This window comes from Triturus cristatus, chromosome 1_1 (assembly GCF_964204655.1).
Source record: "Triturus cristatus chromosome 1_1, aTriCri1.1, whole genome shotgun sequence".
NCBI lineage: Eukaryota > Metazoa > Chordata > Amphibia > Caudata > Salamandridae > Triturus > Triturus cristatus.
This window is the reverse complement of record NC_140579.1, coordinates 523,191,243-523,213,071: the sequence shown is the minus strand read 5'-3', so window position 1 is coordinate 523,213,071 and position 21,829 is coordinate 523,191,243.

The window sequence follows — 21,829 nt, the reverse complement described above, 5'->3', positions numbered from 1 at the left end:
TATATATATATATATATTGGTATCCACCTAACTATAACATGTGTGAAACCTATGGTTTTTTAAGTGAATTTGCAAGGTTTTTTAAATGCTAATTCCTAACTATAACGTGTGTGAAACCTATGGTTTTTTCAGTGAATTTGTACGTTTTTTTAAATGCTAAGTTATGTATGTATTATTTTTTTTTATATATTTATTTTTCACTAAACTACGTATTACATTTTTTAAAAAAAATTTTTTAATGGTTTTTCACCGTGCGCACCCCCGCAATTAAAAAAAAAAATGTTAATGTTTTTTTCTGCCTTCGGGGTCCTTCAGGGACCCCCTGACAAAGGCTAGGGGGTCAGGAACTCTCTACCCTGCCCCCTTTTCACGTTCGCCACCTTCCTTTTCCACTCTCGCACTGAAAACAAACAAAATGGCGTCCGACACTTCCTGATTTCGACCGATTTGAACGTTGACTGACATGTAGCAACCAATCAGAAGTACGCTCGCGCACGTTAAGGTGCGCGCACGGTGCGCGGCTATAGATATGTATGTGCTTTTAACTGCAATTTTCTCAGGAACTACTGAACAGATTGACTCCATATATGCAAAAGGCACATCCCTGACCTGAGGACAACCTCTCTGCCAAATTTCAAGTAATTCTGTTCAGCCGTTCGGGCTGTACCTTCGACTAAAGGTCCTATGGGAAAATGCATGGGGAAAACGTGTTTTGGGACCCCCCTTTTTTCTCGGCCCCCGCTTGACGAATCCCCCCGAGACTTTCAGGGTAGGAGCTGAGCGGAGCGCCCCATTAGTTTTGAAAATTTCGCGAAGATTCGTCAACCGGCGCCAAAGTTATTCAAAATAGAATTTTGAGATTTCCTATGGAAACACGGTCCTAACTATAACTATCTACTGGCGACCGCCAGTAGATAATATCATATCAACAAACAACTCCTTCCGGACTCGAGCGGACCCTAGGAGAGTGGCGTACACGCCGGCGGAGAAAACCGGCTGTTCCAATTTTGCAAATATAACTGTTCCAATCAGTACGCTCTCAGGAATCAAATGACCCAAAGGGTCATTTGATTCCTGAGAGCGTACTGATTGGAACAGTTATATTTGCAAAAAAATAAATAAATATATATATATATATATAAATATATATATATATATATATATATATATATTTATTTTCACTGAAAAAACCATAGGTTTCAGGGGCGTTATAGTTAGCGGGACATTTCCCTCATACAAAACCCTAGAAATTCCCCTGTTATATTTAGTTCAGCTAACTATAACTCGCGCCCCCGCAATGCACTGCTGATGACGTCACATATTACATCACTCATGACATGGTCAGTGACATCACTGATGACATCTCAAATAACATTACTGATGACATCACTGATGACATCATCTAGTGAGTATGTGTTTCTGTACAGTTTTAATATGTTTAATATATATAGGGAAAGGCCTGTTGAAGAATGAGTGGGTGTACAAGTGTGTGAATGGATTATTTTCTAGGTGCGTAACTAAGTCATTAAATGTATCTTACTGCAGACTAGTGACTAAACTGTGTGAATGTCTGTATGTGTCTGTGTTTTGGTGTATAAGTGGCTGCATGGTTTTGTGAATAGCTATATGAGTGTCTATATGGGTTATTGATTGGTTGTCTGAGTATCTGTATGGGTGCCTGAGTGTTTGTGTGGGTAGGGTGTGTTTGACATAGATGTGTGAGTGGGTGATTCTATGGGTGCATGGTTTTAAGAGTGCAACTGTGATGGACTGTATGGTTGGGTGAGTGTATGTATGAGTGTGTTAGTGATTGAATGTATATCTCAGTTGTACATGTGTCAGTAACTACATATGTGAAACGCAGTGTATATGTGTGTAAGGGTATATAACTATCTATATGTGAGAGTGTGTGATTGCGGGAATGGCTGTATGGATGAGTGTGTGCTTGTATTAGTAATTGTATAAGAGCTTCAGAATTTGTTAGTATTTTTATGAGTAAGTGAACTTGAGTGTGTTTAACTGTATAGGTGAGTAAATTGGACTGTGTTTAATTATTTGCATGACTGACTAGGTGAGTCAGTACCTCAATGGATGATTGGCAGTGTGTGAGTGTCTATATAGGTGTATAAATGCATATGATAGTCTTGTACGGAGTGACTGTTAGTATGAGTGACTGTACAGGTGAGTGAGTGGAGATGTATGTAGACCTAAGAGTCAATGAGTGGGTATGTAGTTATTGGTATTAGAGTATCTATGGTTTTCAAAATGGCCGTCTGAAATTTTGAGTCGGTGTATCAAAGGGTATATTAGGGTGTGAGAAGATGCACTAATTTATCACATGGATGACGTCATCAGCGATGTCATCAGTTATGTCATTTGAGATGTCATCAGTGATGTCATCAGTGATGTCACTGACCATGTCATGAGTGATGTAATATGTGACGTCATCAGCAGTGCATTTCTAGGGTTTTGTACGAGGGAAATGTCCAGCTAACTATAATGCCCCTGAAACCTATGGTTTTTTCAGTGAATTTCAAAGGTTTTTTAAATGCCAATACCTAACTATAACATGCATGAAACCTATAGTTTTTTCAGTGAATTTCAAAGGTTTTTTAAATGCTAATTCCTATCTATAACTTATCTCTAAAGATATCATGTTTAATGATTTTCATTGGATTTCTATATTTTCAAATTCAGTGTGTCAATTTCATTAATTATGTTTTTTTTAAATACTTTTTATCACCATTTTTTAAACTTATTTTTTCAATTAATTCTTTTAAAAATTAAAAAATATTATTTGTTTATATTGGGTTTTTCAAACATATTTTTTTATATTTTTAAAAATATTTTTTTAACTATATGTTCAAAACTTTATTTTATATATTTTTGTCCATGTTTTTGGATCCGCGCACCCTATGCGCACCGTTCTCGATCCCTACACGTTAGCATCCGCGCATGGTATGCGTTGGGTACGTGTTTAGTGCGCAATCGCAATACGACCGGTAAGCGACTCCCAGCCTATACGCAACACGTTCGATGTACGTGACGCAGTAGGTGCACGGATCCCGCGAAATATTTAACATTTAAAAAAACATATATATGTATTTCATGTGAATATTAATTGAGAACAAACTCTAAACTAGTCTTAAAAGTAATATATTTTTACATGTAATCCTATATTTTTTTTTAATTCAATTTCGCGGATGCACGCTGGGTGCGTGATGCGTAAGCGCAGGGTGCGCGGATCCCATGTGACCTGCAAAAAAACAGATTTGATTGGTTCATGACATTTCCTGTTCTAACTATTGAAAGACCCCACCCAATTCAATCATTCTTCTTTCACCTTCTTTGGAGGAGCATCTCTTTGCAGAGAAGAAGGTTTTTTAGACTAAGTTTACACTTAGCTCTAACTTTTTTCAACTAAAAATGGCTTCAGGGCAGCAGGCATCACCTGCATCTCCTCATTCCTCTGAGGATGAATTTTTGGAGGAGGCACCACCCACACCACGTTTTTCATCTGTGGTGTGGACATTTTTTACGTATCCTGAGGGGCAAACTAAAACCAATGCCACCTTGGTCACGTGTAAGATTTGCAAAAGAGTGCTGTCGCGAGGGGATCCTAACAAGAAATACTCATGCGGCACGGCAAGTATGATGAAGCACCTAAGGACCCTTCATCCGAACAATCTTGCACGAGAAGAGTGCAAACGGATGAGAAACACTCCTGCTCCTGTGCCTTCCACCTCATCGCAGCCGAGCACTTCAAGAGTGGATCCATCAGCCCAAAACTTGGACATCCGTCCTCAATTTCAATTTTGAAAAGTGCTCTTCACTAAGTGCAATGCGACTTTGTGCTACGGTGAGCAGTCGATCGATCTGATCTGCCGCCGGCAAGAAAGTCACAATTGCTAGTTTTTTTTGTTTGTTTTTTTGTTCCCTGAAGTTCATTGTTTGGTTCCTCTTGGGTTTTTTTTCCAGAAAAACCCCAAAAATCACAAAATTGTTAGAAAAACCACAAAAAAAGAAAGAAGAAAAAAAAGTTCTTCTAAGAACTAACTTTCCTGGTTTAAAAAAAGAGCTAAATTTCTTTGTTAGTGTTTGAAAGTTTAGATGAATGTATGTGTAGTACGTAATTGACTGAATGAATGCATTAGTAGTGTATGGTGAATGTATAAGAGCAGAACTATGAGGAAGTACTGCAGCATCACACAGTAACCTCTTTAACTGCAGTGTGCTGTAGTACTTCTGAAGCACAGGGATGCAACATATGTACATAAATATGTTGCAAATCTATGCTTCTCTCTGCACAGCTGCTTAAACTGCAGCCATGTGGTGACACAGGCACCCTTGCACCATAGTGCAAGGATATCTGTGTCATATGCTGTTTGTTTTTCTGCAGGAAGACACACCTTCCTGCACAAAAACAATGAGAAAATGCATTTTTCTCCTTCAATGTATGCTGAACATTTCGGCATGCATTGAAGATATAAAAATGTGGAGAAATGAAAACAATTCTCCTTGTTGTGCTTTCCTACACCAATTTTAGAATGGTGCAGCATTCACACGCATATCGAGATTTATGATTTCTGATAAATCTAGACATGTGTCTTGTTCTATGAGTATTCAGTGCAATCATGCACAACAACACTTTTAGAACACCCTTTCAACGCAAAGTGGTGTGCATAATGAGGTTGTATTTACATGGAGTATAAAAAGTGCACAGAGTGTCTTGCGCAATAACTATGTTACAAACAGTGACATATTTCCGGTTTTAAAATTCCTTGCGAATGATAGAAGGTAAGCACAGAGTTTTGCCTGCAAAGATGTTCAAAGAAGAATGATTGAAATGATTGCGGTCCTTCAATAGGTACAATGGGAAATATTATGAACCCCTCAAATCTCTTTTTTTGCAGGTCACATGATATCTGATTATGGTCAGATTTCAAAACTACATAGGTATAAACAGAGTGTTTTTAGAAACGTGTTTCAACTTTGTAGCTTCTTGCAGACCTCCTCATTCTGCATATTGAGACTTAGTTAAACTTACCTTCACAATAATAGGAATAAACAATGGTATACATTTTTTTTCAGATTTTCATTGCTATCTAAATTCATATAAATTGCTTATTTTAAAATTTGGATCTGTGAAAGAAAAGAAAAAAAAAATGATAACATGTAATAATACATTTTTTACAACACAGCATAATTTGTTTGCCTTTTTTGCTGTTCTCAGAATATATTGAATTTCACTAGAAATAGTGATTTCAATCGTACTCATCACTTAACAGCGGGCAAAAAAAAACACAATCAGAAAGATTGTTAAAAAAACAACAACATGCTATTCTCAGTAAAATACCACAAGATACAAATCACACATATATAAAATGCTTATGGATTACAAAATTTTATAAGTTTAACTTACAAAAACTGTAAATGTTGCTGCTTTAAAATATTCACTGAATCTAAGGATGAATTTTTGGAGGAGGCACCACGCCCACAACGTTTTTCTTCAGTGGTGTGGACATTTTTTACTTTTCCCGAGGGGCAAACTAAGACCAATGCCACCTTGGCCACGTGCAAGATTTGCAAAAGAGTGCTGTCGCGAGGGGATCCTAACAAGAAATACTTGTGCGGCACGGCAAGTATGATGAAGCACCTAAGGACCCGTCATCCGAACAATCTTGCACGAGAAGAGTGCAAACGGATGAGAAACACTCCTGCTCCTGCGCCTTTCTGAGTTTCTTTTCTTTTTCTTTTTTTTTCTGCCATGATTACTCTATTTTAACGTTGAAAAACAGTATCTGTAAAAAAGAATCACAAATAAATGTATATTAATAACTTTCAAATGTATAATATTCCATTACTGTACAAACACATTTTATATAAAAACGGACTAAGAAACTATAGCCCTGAGCCACAAGTGGGACGATGGTTAAAACACTACATGCATAGTGCATACTACTTTGAAGCAGTTCATGCCCTGAAGCCTACCTCACTAAAAGACTACATGCTAACTGACTGAATGATTACAGTACTATAAGGAGACACACTGGGTGAGTAACAGGGTGTTTGCTAGAAGTGTATGAATACTGACTGGGGAATTGATGGTGTGAAAGACAACTGTGTAGGTGGTTAAGAGGACTGCATCAATACTGCATAGGCATTTAAAGCAGTCCATGTGCTAAGGCCTTGCTTACTGCATGACTACTTGGGTACTGACTGAATTATTAGACTACAACAAAGAGAGTGCCTAGGTGAATTTATTAGTGCTAGGCTTTTTGCACAGGGAATGGATTAGTACTTGGTACTGAATGACTCACTAGAGGAGTGCAAAGGCAGTCACAAGTGCTGGACTGTATGGATACTGACTAGGAAATTGAAAGTGTGAAAGACAAGTATCTAGGTGGTTAGAAGACTGCATGCATAGTGCATAGGGGTTTGAAGCAGTCCATGTGCTAAGACCTGGATAAGTGTATGAATACTTAGGTACTGACTGAATGATTAGAGTACTGCAAAGATAGTATCTTGGTGAATTTATAAGTGCTTGGGTTTTAGCACAGTGAATGGATTAGTACATGATGCTGAATGGGTCAGTAGAGGACTGCAAAGGGAGTGACAGGGTATTTCCTGAAAGTGTATGGATACTGACTAGGGAATTGAAGGTGTAAAAGACAAGTGTATAGTATGTTAGAACACTACATGCATACTGCATAGACATTTGAAGCAGTCTATTTGGTACTTAGATTCTGACTAAATAATCAGACTACTTCTAGGACAGTGCTTAGGTAAAACCTTTACATTTTCAGTTCTGCCACAGTGAACAGAATAGTACATGATACTGCACCTTAGTGTCAAACCCTGACTCATTTTATCAATGCATAAGCAAAGACTAGCTTCTAATGCTACTAAAACTTGACCACATAACAGGTTTTAAGTTAGTTATCTCTCAGCAAATACACGATGTTACCAAATGCCTCTCTCACAGTGGTTCTCAAATGCACACAGACTCACAGTGTGATTCTACACAACAACCACTATACCTAGAAGTTTACCAAAAATCATTCACTACTGTGGAAGTGGTAAGCGAACTGCACACAATCTTCATATTTCAGGACTGCACTTTTATGTCAAAGCCTGACTCATATAATCAAAGAATAAGCAAAGTCTGGCTTCTAATTCTACTAAAACTTCACAACATGACCTGTTTTAAAACAGGTATATGTCATCACTGATGACATCACTGATTCCATCTCAAATGCATCACTGATGATATCACTGATGACATCATGCAGTGAATGTGGTTTAGTTTGAAATTTAAATATATATTATCTATATATACCAATCTGTATTGAAGATTGAGTGGATATATAACTGGATGGAGGATTTAGTAGCTGTCTGACTGTCTGTTTAAGTAAGTAATTTAAAGTGTCTCACTTAATACATGGATTAGTAACTAAACTATGTGAATGTGTGCATCACTGTCTCTGTTGTTGTAACATGCTGCATCAGTTGTTCACTAACTACATGAGTGTGTATATTAGTTATTGATTAGTTGGGTGAGTATTTGTATGGGACACCGAGTTTGTGTGTGGTTGGATGGTGTGTGTGTAACTCTATGCATAGATGTGTGAATGGTTGATTGACTAGGTGTATAGGTTTAAGAGTGCATGTGGAAACAGTTGTTTGGGTGAATGAGTGTATTTATTTGTGTGTTGGTGAGCGAATATATGTTTTAGTTGTACATCTTCAACAAAGTAAAAAAATAAAAGGCATTGTATGTGAGAGTTGGTCTATATAAATAAGTATGTGTAAGAGTCAGTGATTGTGAGAGTAACTATATGAATGAGTGTATAATTGTAATGGTGATTTTTTAACATATTAACTATGAGTTACTATGTGTTTGAATAAATGAGGTGTTGTTGGATAATTGTGTAAGTGAGTAAATGTAAGTGTGATTAATTTTTTTCATGAGTGAGTAGGATGACTGCATACGTGACTAAAATGACTGCTGATGTGTCAATGTCTATATCTGTGTATAAGTGCATTTGATAGTGTTCTATTAATTAGTGACTGCATGTATAAATGATTCTGTTGTTGAATGGGTAGTTGTGTGTGTAGACTTAGGAATCAGTGAGTCGGTATGTAGTAACTGGTATTGGTGTGTCAATGGTTTCAAATATGGTACAATGTATTTTACAGTGAGTGATGAAAGGTTATACTAGTGTATGATGAGGTGTATCAGATTGTCACGTGGATGATGTCATCAATGATGTCATTTGAGATGTCATCAGTGATGCCATCAGTGATGTCACTGACCATGTCATGAATGATGCAATATGTGACATCATCAGCAGTGCATTGCGGGCGCGCAAGTTATAGTTAGCAGAACTAACTATAACGGAGGAATTTCTATGGTTTTGCACGAGTGAAATGGCCAGCTAACTATAATACCCCTGAAACCTATGTTTTTTTTAGTGAATTTCAAAGCTTTTTAAATGCTCATTTCTAACTATAACGTCTCTGAAACCTATGGTTTTTTCAGTGAATTTCAAAGGTTTTTTACATGCTAATTTTTAAGTGTGATGGTAGTTATACCTATTTTTTGTACTGATTTTCTACAGTTTTTTAACTGTGTATTTATAAATTTTTTATTCCTTAAATAACATTATATATTTTTCTGAAAATTGCAAAAAATAATTTTTTTAAAAATCAAACTGAAATATCGATTAATTTTCTTGTTTTCATTTTTTATTTTAATCTAGTTATATTATTTTCTTTTTTTTTTAAATTCAATTTTTTTTCGGAGTTGCGCACTCAAAGTGTACAGATCACGGTGGGTGCGCGCATTCTAGCCGCCATTTTAGAAAAGTCGTGAAGGATCTGCGTACCGTGTGCGACGGCTGCGTGTTTTTCAGTTACATCATATACATTTAATATTACGTGATGTGCGCGATTGGTATGCGACCAGTTCGCGACTCCTGCTCTCGCGCATTTGCGACACATGCGCATTACGGTACGAGATGCTTGCGCGGTTGTGGGTTCCGCGTGACGTCCTATACGTGCTGGGCCGCTGGGTGCGCGACTCACGCAAAAACAATTTATGTTCCAAAATGATATGTATGTGTCTTTAATATCCATATTAGGGCAAGAGATTATCTAAGATATTCATAAAAATAATATATTTTTAATTATAATAAACTTGTATTATTTGTAAATATATTTTCGCGAAGTCGGGTACGTGCATCGTGAGTGCAGAGAACCAGGTCAGCAGAGCTGCTGTAGAGCCAGAGAAACCAGGTCAGCAGAGCCGTTGTAGAGCCAGAGAACCAGGTCAGCAGAGCTGCTCTAGAGTTTAAGAAGCAGGTCAGCAGAGCTGCTCTAGAACCAGAGACCCAGGTCAGCAGAGCTGCTCTAAAGCCAGAGACCCAGGTCAGCAGAGCTGCTCTAGAGGCCGAGAACCAGGTCAGCAGAGATGCTGTAGAGCCAGAGAAACCAGGTCAGCAGAGCTGCTTTAGAGGGAGAGAACCAGGTCAGCAGAACTGCTTTAGAGCCAGAGAACCAGGTCAGCAGAGCTGCTCTAGAGCCAGAGAACCAGGTCAGCAGAGCTGCTTTAGAGCCATAGAACCAGGTCAGCTGAGCTGCTCTAGAGGCAGAGAACCAGGTCAGCAGAACTGCTTTAGAGCCAGAGAACCAGGTCAGCAGAGCTCTTTAGAGGGAGAAAACCAGGTCAGCAGAGCTGATTTAGATCCAGAGAACCAGGTCAGCAGAGCTGCTCTAGAGCCAGAGAACCAGGTCAGCAGAGCTGCTCTAGAGGCAGAGAACCAGGTCAGCAGAGCTGCTTTAGAGCCATAGAACCAGGTCAGCAGAGCTGCTCTAGAGTCAGAGAACCAAGTCAGCAGAGCTGCTTTAGAGGGAGAGAACCAGGTCAGCAGAGCTGCTTCAGAGCCAGAGAACCAGGTCAGCAGAGCTGCTTTAGAGGGAGAGAACCCGGTCAGCAGAGCTGCTTTAGATCCAGAGAACCAGGCCAGCAGAGCTGCTCTAGAGCCAGAGAACCAGGTCAGCAGAGCTGCTCTAGAGGCATAGAACCAGGTCAGCAGAGCTGCTCTAGAGCCAGAGAACCAGGTCAGCAGAGCTCTTTAGAGGGAGAAAACCAGGTCAGCAGAGCTGATTTAGATCCAGAGAACCAGGCCAGCAGAGCTGCTCTAGAGCCAGAGAACCAGGTCAGCAGAGCTGCTCTAGAGGCATAGAACCAGGTCAGCAGAGCTGCTCTAGAGCCAGAGAACCAGGTCAGCAGAGCTGCTCTAGAGGCAGAGAACCAAGTCAGCAGAGCTGCTTTAGAGGGAGAGAACCAGGTCAGCAGAGCTGCTTTAGAGCCAGAGAACCAGGTCAGCAGAGCTGCTCTAGAGCCAGAGAACCCAGGTCAGCAGAGCTGCTTTAGAGGGAGAGAACCCGGTCAGCAGAGCTGCTTTAGAGCCAGAGAACTAGGTCAGCAGAGCTCTTCTAGAGCCAGAGAACCAGGTCAGCAGAGCTGCTTTCGAGCCATAGAACCAGGACAGCAGAGCTGCTCTAGAGCCAGAGAACCAGGTCAGCAGAGCTGCTCTAGAGCCTAAGAACCGGGTCATCAGAGCTGCTCTAGAGCCAGAGAACCAGGTCAGCAGAGCTGCTGAAGAGCCAGAGAAATCAGGTCAGTAGAGCTGTATTAGAGCGAGAGAACCAGGTGAGCAGAGCTGATTTAGAGGGAGAGAACCAGGTCAGCAGAGCTGCTTTAGAGCCAAGAGACCAGGTCAGCAGAGCTGCTCTAGAGCCAGAGAACCAGGTCAGCAGAACTGCTTTAGAGCCATAGAACCGAGTCAACAGAGCTGTTTTAGAGCCAGAGAACCAGGTTAGCAGATCTGTTGTATAGCCAGAGAACCAGGTCAGCAAAGCTGCTTTAGAGCCTAAGAACTAGGTCAGCAGAGCAGCTCTAGAGCCAGTGAACCAGATCAGCAGAGCTGCAGTAGAGCCAGAGAAACCAGGTCAGCAGAGCTGCTTTAGAGGGAGGGAACCAGGTCAGCAGAGCTGCTCTAGAGGGAGAGAACCAGGTCAGCAGAGCTGTTCTAGAGCCAGAGAACCATGTCATCAGAACTGCTTTAGAGCCAGAGAACCAGGTCAGCAGAGCTGTTGTAGAGCCGGAGAACCAGATCAGCAGTGCTGCTCTGTAGCCTAAGAACTAGGTCAGCAGAGCTGCTCTAGAGCCAGAGAACTAGGTCAGCAGACCTGCTGTAGAGAAAGAGAAACCAGGTCAGGAGAGCTGCTTTAGAGGGAGAGAGCCAGGTCAGCAGAGCTGCTTTAGAGCCAGAGAACCAGGTCAGCAGAGCGGCTCTATCTGACACTGACTGACTGACACTTACTAGCTGACACTGACAGATTGACACTGACAGACACTGATTGACTGACACTGACTGACACTGATTGACTGAAACTGACTGAGTGACAATGACTGACACTGATTGACTGACACCGACTGACTGACACTGACTGTCTGACTGATACTGACTGACAATGATTGACTGACACTGACTGACTGATGGACACTGATTGACTGACACTGACTGACACTGACTGACTGACTGACAGTGACTGACACTGACTGACTACTCTCTACTACTCTACTACTCACTCTCTACTATTCTCTGTCTACCACTCACTCTCTACTACTCACTCTCTACTACTCTCTACTACTCACTCTCTACTACTCACTCTCTACTACTCTCTCTCTAGTACTCTCTCTACTACTCTCTCTCTACTACTCTCTACTATTCACTCTCTACTATTCACTCTCTACTACTCTCTACTACTCACTCTACTACTCTCTACTACTCTCTACCACTCACTCTCTACTACTCTACTACTCACTCTCTACTACTCTCTCTCTACTTCTCACTCTCTACTACTCTCTACTACTCATTCTCTACTACTCTCTACTTCTCACTTTCTACTACTCCCTCGCTACTGCTCACTCTCTACTACTCACTCTCTACTATTGTCTACTACTCTCTCTCTACTACTCTCTACTATTCACTCTCTACTACTCTCGCTCTACTACTTACTCTCTACTACTCACTCTACTACTCTCTATTACTCACTCTCTACTACTCTCTCGCTACTACTCCCTCTCTACTATTCACTCTACTACTCACTCTCTACTACTCACTCTCTACTACTCGCTCTCTACTACTCTCTACTACACACTCTCCACTACTCACTCTCTACTACTCACTCTACTACTCGCTCTCTACTACTCACTCTCCACTACTCACTCTCTACTACTCGCTCTCTACTACACTCTACTACTCACTCTCTACTACTTACTCTCTACTACTCTACTACTCTCTACTACTCTCTCTACTACTCACTCTCGACTACTCAATCTCTACTACTCACTCTCTACTACTCTACTACTCTCTACTACTCTCTACTACTCACTCTCTACAACTCTCTCTCTACTACTCACTCTCTACTACTCACTCTCTACTACTCTGTACTACTCACTCTATACTACTCTCTACTACTCACTCTCTACTACTCTCTACTACTCTCTACTACTCACTCTACTACTCACTCTCTAGTACTCTCTCTCTACTACTCACTCTCTAATACTCACTCTCTACTGCTCTTTACTACTCACTCTCTACTACTCACTCTACTACTCTCTACTACCCACTCTCTGCTACTCTCTCTACTACTCTCTACTACTCTCTTTTACTCTTTACTGCTCACTCTCTACTCTTTATTACTCACTCTCTACTCTCTACCTCTCTCTACCTCTCTCTACTACTCACTACCTCTCTACCTCTACCTCTCTACCTCAACCTCTCTACCTCTACACCTCTACCTCTACACCTCTCTCTACCTCTCTCTACACGCACACATATGCACATATATTATAGCCTTATAGCCCGCCGTAGCGGGCTATACCGGCTGTTAAAGGCCCGCTGCAGCGTTAAAGGCCCGAGCCGAATGCGAGGGACTTTAACAAAGCAGCGGGACTTTAAAAGCCGGTATAGCCCTGCTGCGAAGGGCTATACGGCTATTAGAACATTCTGCCACTAGAGGGCAGAATGTTCTAACAAAACAAAGCCTTCAGGGAGCCAGAGCTGGGAACAAAGAAACATTGGAATGTTGGTGCTCCGGGCTTATACCAGCCATTATAAGCCCGGAGCACTCCATTGTTTTCAATGGAGCTTCCAACATTCCAATGTTCTAAATATGCATATATATGCATATGCATTTATATATGTGTATATATACATACATATATAAACATATATATAATCTGCATATCTATATAAATACAATTATAAATGCATGCATACATATACATATATGAATACATATGCATGTTATGTACATGAAAGTTTGAAAACACTAATACAAGCAACTTAAATGAGGGCGAGACCTATTGCATTTTCAATGCTTGTTTACTTTGGTTCCATCAAGAAGGAATTCAGATGTGTCACACATTTGCCATAAATTCTGAATGGTAGCACTCTAGTTGCTCATTAGATCACTGTAGTAAAGCTACTGCTCACCAGGGAAGTCTGCTGCTGGTATTCAAAGTGCATGTTTCAGTCTGCATGTCAGAATTTTTTGATGAAATAGAAGAGGATTTGAGAAGTCAAAATGTGCCATAATTTTTCTTTATGCAGCACTAATCATAATTTCTATGGCAAAATGAACCCCCTCATTTTGTTCCTTTGCAAATGAAATGTTTTAAGTGTTACCACATTATGCCAATCAAGATGGCTTCAGGAGTGCCATACGTTTGTCATAAGTAAGACTGTTAGTGCTCTAGTTGTTCTTTAGGACACTCTGGAACATTCTGTCATTGGGCTATACTTGGGCTACATCTGGGTGATATTTGTGTAACATTTGGGCTCTTTTGCCTCTGGTGGCCATCTTGGGAGACTTATTTCATATGAAGTTTCCTAATTTCCTCATTTACTACAGTCTCCTCAGTAGGAAATACTTTCAGGTTTTTTACTTTGATTCCATCAAGAATGCATTCAGATGAGTCACACATTTGCCATTAATTCGGAATGTTAGCCCTCTAGTTGCTTACTAGATCACTGTAGTAAAACTACTGCTCACCAGGGAAGTCTGCTGCTGGTATTGAAAGTGCATGTTTCAGTCTGCATGTCTGAATTTTTTAATGAAATAGAAGAGGATTTGAGAAGTCACTCAAAATGTGCCCTATTTTTTCTCTTTTCAGCACTAATCATAATTTCTATGGCAAACATGAACCCCCTCATTGTGTTCCTTTTAAATTAAACTATTCATTCTCTACTACTCACTCGCTACTACTCTCTACTACTCACTCTCTACTACTCACTCTCTACTACTCTCTACTACTACTCTCTACTACTCACTCTCTATTACTCTCTACTACTCTCTACTACTACTCTCTACTACTCACTCTACTACTCACTCTATACTACTCTCTACTACTCTCTACTACTCTCTACTACTCACTCTACTACTCTCTACTACTCTACTACTCACTCTCTACTACTCTCCACTACTCTCTCTCTACTACGCCCTCTCTAATACTCACTCTACTACTCTCTACTACTCACTCTCTACTACTCACTTTGTACTACTCTCTACTACTCACTCTCCACTACTCACTCTCTACTACTCACTCTCTACTACTCTCTATTGCTCACTCTCTACTACTCACTCTCTACTACTCTACTACTCTCTCTACTACTCACTCTCTACTACTCACTCTCTACTACTCACTTTCTACTACTCTACTACTCTCTACTACTCTCTCTACTACTCACTCTCTCCTACTCACTACTACTCACTCTACTACTCTCTACTACTCTCTACCACTCACTCTCTACTACTCTACTACTCACTCTCTACTACTCTCTACTACTCTCTCTCTACTACTCACTCTACTACTCTCTACTACTCACTCTCTGCTACTCTCTCTCTACTACTCACTCTCTACTACTCTCTACTACTCACTCTCTACTACTCACTCTCTACTTTTCTCTACTACTCACTCTCCACTACTCACAATCTACTACTCACTCTCTACTACTCTCTACTACTCACTCTCTACTACTCTACTACTCTCTACTACTATCTCTACTACTCTCTCTACTACTTATTCTCTTCTACTCTCTACTACTCACTCTCTACTACACACTCTCTACTACTTGCTCTCTACTACTCGCTCTCTACTACTCACTCTACTACTCACTCTCTACTACTCCCTACTACTCACTCTACTACTCACTCTCTACTACTCACTCTCTACTACTCTATTACTCCCTACTACTCTCTCTCTACTACTCACTCTACTACTCTCTACTACTCACTCTCTACTACTCACTCTCTACTACTCACTCCCTACTACTCTCTACTACTCTCTCTCTACTACTCACTCTCTACTACTCTCTACTACTCACTCTACTACTCACTCTCTACTACTCACTCTTTACTACTCTCTACTACTCACTCTCTACTACTCTCTCTACTACTCTCTGCTACTCACTCTACTACTCACTCTCTACTACTCTCTCCTACTCTCTCTGCTACTCACTCTCTACTACTCACTCTCTACTGCTCTCTACTACTCACTCACTACTACGCACTCTCTACTACTCACTCTGTACTACTCTCTACTACTCACTCTCTACTACTCACTCTCTACTACTCACTTTCTACTACTCTACTACTCTCTACTACTCTCTCTACTACTCACTCTCTCCTACTCACTACTACTCACTCTACTACTCTCTACTACTCTCTACCACTCACTCTCTACTACTCTACTACTCACTCTCTACTACTCTCTCTCTACTACTCACTCTACTACTCTCTACTACTCACTCTCTGCTACTCTCTCTCTACTACTCACTCTCTACTACTCTCTACTACTCACTCTCTACTACTCACTCTCTACTATTCTCTACTACTCACTCTCCACTACTCACAATCTACTACTCACTCTCTACTACTCTCTACTACTCACTCTCTACTACTCTACTACTCTCTACTACTATCTCTACTACTCACTCTCTACTACTCTCTCTACTACTCATTCTCTTCTACTCTCTACTACTCACTCTCTACTACACACTCTCTACTACTTGCTCTCTACTACTCGCTCTCTACTACTCACTCTACTACTCACTCTCTACTACTCCCTACTACTCACTCTACTACTCACTCTCTACTACTCACTCTCTACTACTCTATTACTCCCTACTACTCTCTCTCTACTACTCACTCTACTACTCTCTACTTCTCACTCTCTACTACTCTCTACTAATCACTCTCTACTACTCACTCTCTACTACTCACTCCCTACTACTCTCTACTACTCTCTCTCTACTACTCACTCTCTACTACGCTCTACTACTCACTCTACTACACACTCTCTACTACTCACTCTTTACTACTCTCTACTACTCACTCTCTACTACTCTCTCTACTACTCTCTGCTACACACTCTACTACTCACTCTCTACTACTCTCTCCTACTCTCTCTACTACTCACTCTCTACTACTCACTCTCAACTGCTCTCTAATACTCACTCACTACTACGCACTCTCTACTACTCACTCTGTACTACTCTCTACTACTCACTCTCTACTACCCACTCTCTACTACTCTCTACTACTCACTCTCTACTACTCTCTACTACTCACTCTCTACAACTCACTCTCTACTACTCACTCTACTACTCTCTACTACACACTCTCTGCTACTCTCTCTGCTACTCTCTGCTACTCTCTACTACTCACTCTGTACTCTCTATTACTCATCCTCTACTCTCTACCTCTCTACCTCTCTCTACCTCTCTACTACTCTCTACCTCTCTACCTCTACCTTTCTACCTCTACCTCTCTACCTCTTCACTTCTACTTCTACCTCTACACCTCTCTCTACCTCTCTCTACACGCACACATATGCACATATATCTATGCATATATATGCATATGCATTTATATATATGTATGTGTATATATATATATACATACATATATAAACATATATATAATCTGCATATCTATATAAATACAAATATAAATGCATGCATATACATATACATATATGCATGCATATGCATGTTATGTACATGAAAGTTTGAAAAACACTAATAAAAGCAAAGCTAAAAAGCCACCTAATTACAAACAGAATTGCTTTAACTTAAACGAGGGCGAGACCTATTGCATTTTCAATGCTTGTTTACTTTGGTTCCATCAAGAAGGCATTCAGATGTGTCACACATTTGCCATAAATTCTGAATGGGAGCACTCTAGTTGCTCATTAGATCACTGTAGTAAAGCTACTGCTCACCAGGGAAGTCTGCTGCTGGTATTCAAAGTGCATGTTCCAGTCTGCATGTCAGAATTTTTTAATGAAAAAGAAGAGGTCAAAATGTGCCATAATTTTTCTTTCTGCAGCACTAATCATAATTTCTATGGCAAAATGAACCCCCTCATTTTGTTCCTTTGCAAATTAAATGTTTTAAGTGTTACCACTTTATTCCAATCAGGATGGCTTCAGGTGTGCCATACTTTTGTCAGAGCTCTAGTGGTTTTATAGAACACTCTGGGACATTCTGTCATTGGGCTATACTTGGGCTACATCTGGGTGATATTTGTGCTACATTTGGGCTCTTTTGTCTCTGGTGGCCATCTTGGGAGACTTATTTGTTATGAAGTTTCCTAATTTCCTCATTTACTACAGTCTCAGTAGGAATACTTTCAGTTTTTTAATTTGATTCCATCAAGAAGGGATTCAGATGTGTCACACATTTGCCATAAATTCAGAATGTTAGCACACTAGTTGCTCATTAGATCACTGTAGTAAAGGTACTGCTCACCAGGGAAGTCTGCTTCAGGTATTGAAAGTGCATGTTTCAGTCTGCATGATCAGAAATTTTTAATGAAATAGAAGAGGATTTGAGAAGTCACTCAAAATGTGCCCTAATTTCTCTTTCTGCAGCACTAATCATACTTTCTATGGCAAAATGAACCCCCTCATTTTGTTTCTTTTTAGATTAAATGTTTTAAGAGTTACCAGTTTATTCCAATCAAGATGGCTTCCGGTGTGCCATAAGTTTATCATAAGAAGGGCTGTTAGCACTCTAGTTGTTCTTTGGAACACTCTGGGAAGCTGCAGTAGAACACAAAGGAATCAACTGACAGTCTCTGCCTTTGTTGGATGTACATGTTTTTACTGAGAATGTCAGACTTCATTCTCACATGACTGAGAAAGATAATGTGAATTTACAGAAAATATGCTCTCAGTTTAGCTTATAGATCAGCTTCCAAACCTCTGTGAGAAAAGCATGAGAAAATAGTTTTCTCTCAAACATGATTCATGATATCCCAGCAGAAGGCTTTTTCACATGGTAAAATCATCTTAGAACATACCACAATTCCTAAAATGAGCATGGTACCATCAACAAATGATTTATAATGCAACTAAACTCTTAAAACCTCTATTAACTGCAATGCTTTTTAATGAGGTGCTCTCATGTATATTGGTCCCAAGATGGCTGCCAACACTTCTTGGATGAAGTGCTGACAGCCAATCAGATCTCACAATGAAATGTGTGGTTAGGCTCCGCCCAGATATATATGTGATTTTACTTTTGATTTTCTCAGGAACTACTGAACAGATTTACACCATTTAAGCACAAGGCACAAGTCTGAACTGAGGACTACCTTTCTGCCAAATTTGGTGTAATTCCGTTCAGCAGTTCGGGCTGTAGCTGCGGTTAAAGGTCCTATGGGAAATTGCATGGGGAAAACACGTTTTGGGACCCCCCTTTTTGCTCAGCCCCCGCTACATGAATCATCCCGAAACTTTCAGGATAGGAGCAAACCGGAGCTGGTCAAAAGTTTTGTAAATTTTGCAAAGATTCATAAATCGGCGCCAAAGTTATTGGGAATAGAATGTTGCGGATTTCCTATGGAAAATAGGTCCTAACTATAACTAACTACTGGGGACCGCCAGTAGGTAATATAAATATATATATATATATATATATCTATATATATATTACCTACTGGCGGTCGCCAGTAGGTAGTTATAGTTAGGACCAGGTTTCCATAGGAAATCCGCAACATTCTATTTTGAATAACTTTGGCGCCGGTCGACGAATCCTCGCGAATTTTTCAAAATAGGTGGGGCGCTACGCTCCGCTCCTTCCCTGAAAGTCTCGGGGGGATTCGTCAAGCGGGGGCTGACATAAAAGGGGGTCCCAAAACGCGTTTTTCCCATGCATTTTTCCATAGGACCTTTAGACAGGGCTACAGCCCGAACGGCTGAACAGAATTACTATAAATTTGGCAGAGAGGTAGTCCTCAGGTCAAGGAAGTGCCTTTTGTAGGTTTGGTGTAAATCTGTTCAGTAGATTCTGAGAAAATAGCCTTTAAATCAATATATATATCTGAGCCAGCTTACGGTGCGCTTACGGTACGCTTACCGTACGCGTACGGTGGCGTGCGCGAGCGCGATTCTGATTGGCTCTTAGATCTTAGTAAACATTCGAATCGGCCGAAACCAGGAAGCGGCGGCCGCCATTTTGTGGGTTTCACTCAGAAAAAAAAGAGTGATAACAAGAAAAGGGGGCAAGGAGGAGAGTTACAGACCCCCTAACATTTGTAAGGGGGTCAAAGAAGGACAGAAAAGTACAAAGAAAACATTTATTGATTTTTTTAAAAATCGCGGGGTACGCGTACGGTAAGCGTACGGTAAAAAAAAAAAAAAAAAAAGAAATGAAAATCAGATTTAAGTGTTTAGATATTAGGGGGCTCTAAAAAGAGCCGTTGTGTTTATGAAGTGATTTTTTAGTGGTACCTACAAGTAAGTACCGATGCAGAGTCTAAGGTTCAAGAGGAAGACTCTGTTCCCTTCATCATTGAAGTGCACACCATCTCCTTTATAAATGTCTTGCATGTCGTAACGCAAGTTGTTGTGGTAAATGGAACCCATACCATAGTCACGGAGGAAAGCAGAAACAGATTTGTTGACGTGCTTTCTTGCTTTGTCAATCTGCGGACAGAAATGATTGGACCAGTTCCATTTTTGCCTTTGGCATATGTTAGAAAACACAAAGGCAGTTTTAGGGAAAAGTGAAAACAGTTGTGCAAAGGTGTCCTTCATAAGCATTTCCAGACCTACCCCAGTCAAAGTGCCTAGGTCATTGCCACCACAGTGCACTATTATGAGGTCAGGGTGTTGGATGTGCATGAAGGATTTCACCAATGGCATCAATTGGTGCCACTTTAACCCTCTCTGACCAATCCATTTAATGTCTACATTTGGCAAAGCAAGGTCTCTCACCATATCTGTTTTCTCTGCATACTTTTCACTCCAGAAGACATAGCTGTGCCCTACAATCCACACTGTGAACATCTTCAAAGGAGAACTGGATGCACTCAGGAGGTGTCTTTCAGTAGAATGGCAATATGAAAAGAAAGACAGTTTGGAAATGGAGGCATACATATTTTTTTCATAAAAAAAAGAACTGATTGGCTGTTTCATACCATTCTAGAATAAAAACTAGGCTGTATGTGTAAATTATTAGAAGCATGTTTTGTATTGGTAAAGAAAAATGTGTTACCAAAGAACAGTACTATGGATTTGCTGTTAGGTTTGAAAAGTCAAGCACTCTTGCTCTTTGGAATTGAAACATTGTTTGGCGAACTTCTGACCTAACTCCACACAGCAGTGTTCCATGAGCTGTTGCTATGGTAGCAGGCAGAAGTCAAGTTGGGGGAAGGGTACTAGGCAGAAGTCAAGTTGGGGGAAGGGTACTTTTGGAAAAGGGTTGGTTTTCAACCAATAGAAATGTGTGATTACATTTGAAAAAAAGGGGCAAGCACTGAGATTTGAAACTAACATGTATATGTGTGGAAAAAGAGAGGGAAAGTTTGCCATTATCTGGTTCTGCTGAGAGGAGAGAGGTGTAAAGAACAGAGATCCTGGCTCTGATAATCTGCTGTTTGAGTGCCACATTTCTTTCACAACTAACTAATTTTAAAGGTGAGTTTAGAGTTTGAGAGGGGATGTATATGGTAAATTAAGAAATGAATAATAGAAATGCAATTCTTTTTGTTGAAGTTGTGTTTATTATTTTCTGTTTTGGGAGAAATTTAAATGTGAGGAACAAGTAAAATAATATGGACTATGTTTTCACAATAAATTAAGGTGTACTGGTATAATAAAAGAATAGTTTAAGGGTTTGAGGTTGGACTCAGTAATGCAAATACATTCAGCATCACTAAGGCTGTTTGCCCTTGCTGGAGTGTAGGCAGTCACCCAGGTTACAAATGGTGCTGGTCTGAAAAAGCAGTTTGGACATGTGCTTTTTAAAAAATCTGAAAAGTGGATTCATAATGTGTCAGTCTGTAAAAGTGTTTATCACTTACCAAAAAAAAGAGCAGTAAGTGTGCTTTCAAATTGGCAAAGAAATTTCGTTTTGTGACTAATGTGAAAACATGACTCTGTGTGCAAATAGGAATTACAGGCAGAGATTTATTGCGTATTGCTCTGGTGATTTCACAGTTGCATTAGATGGAAAGGGGGAGCCATTTTTTGGTGCAGAAGCAGACTCTTAGCACACACCCAGCTGCTTACCATGTGGAATCATGCACAGTATTCACAAGCGAGTGGGGTTTGAGGTTTCAGTCAGTAATGCAAATACATTCAGCATCACTAAGGCTGGTTGCCCTTGCTGGAGTGTAGGCAGTCACCCAGGTTACAAATGGTGCTGGTCTGAAAAAGCAGTTTGGACATGTGCTTTTTAAAAAA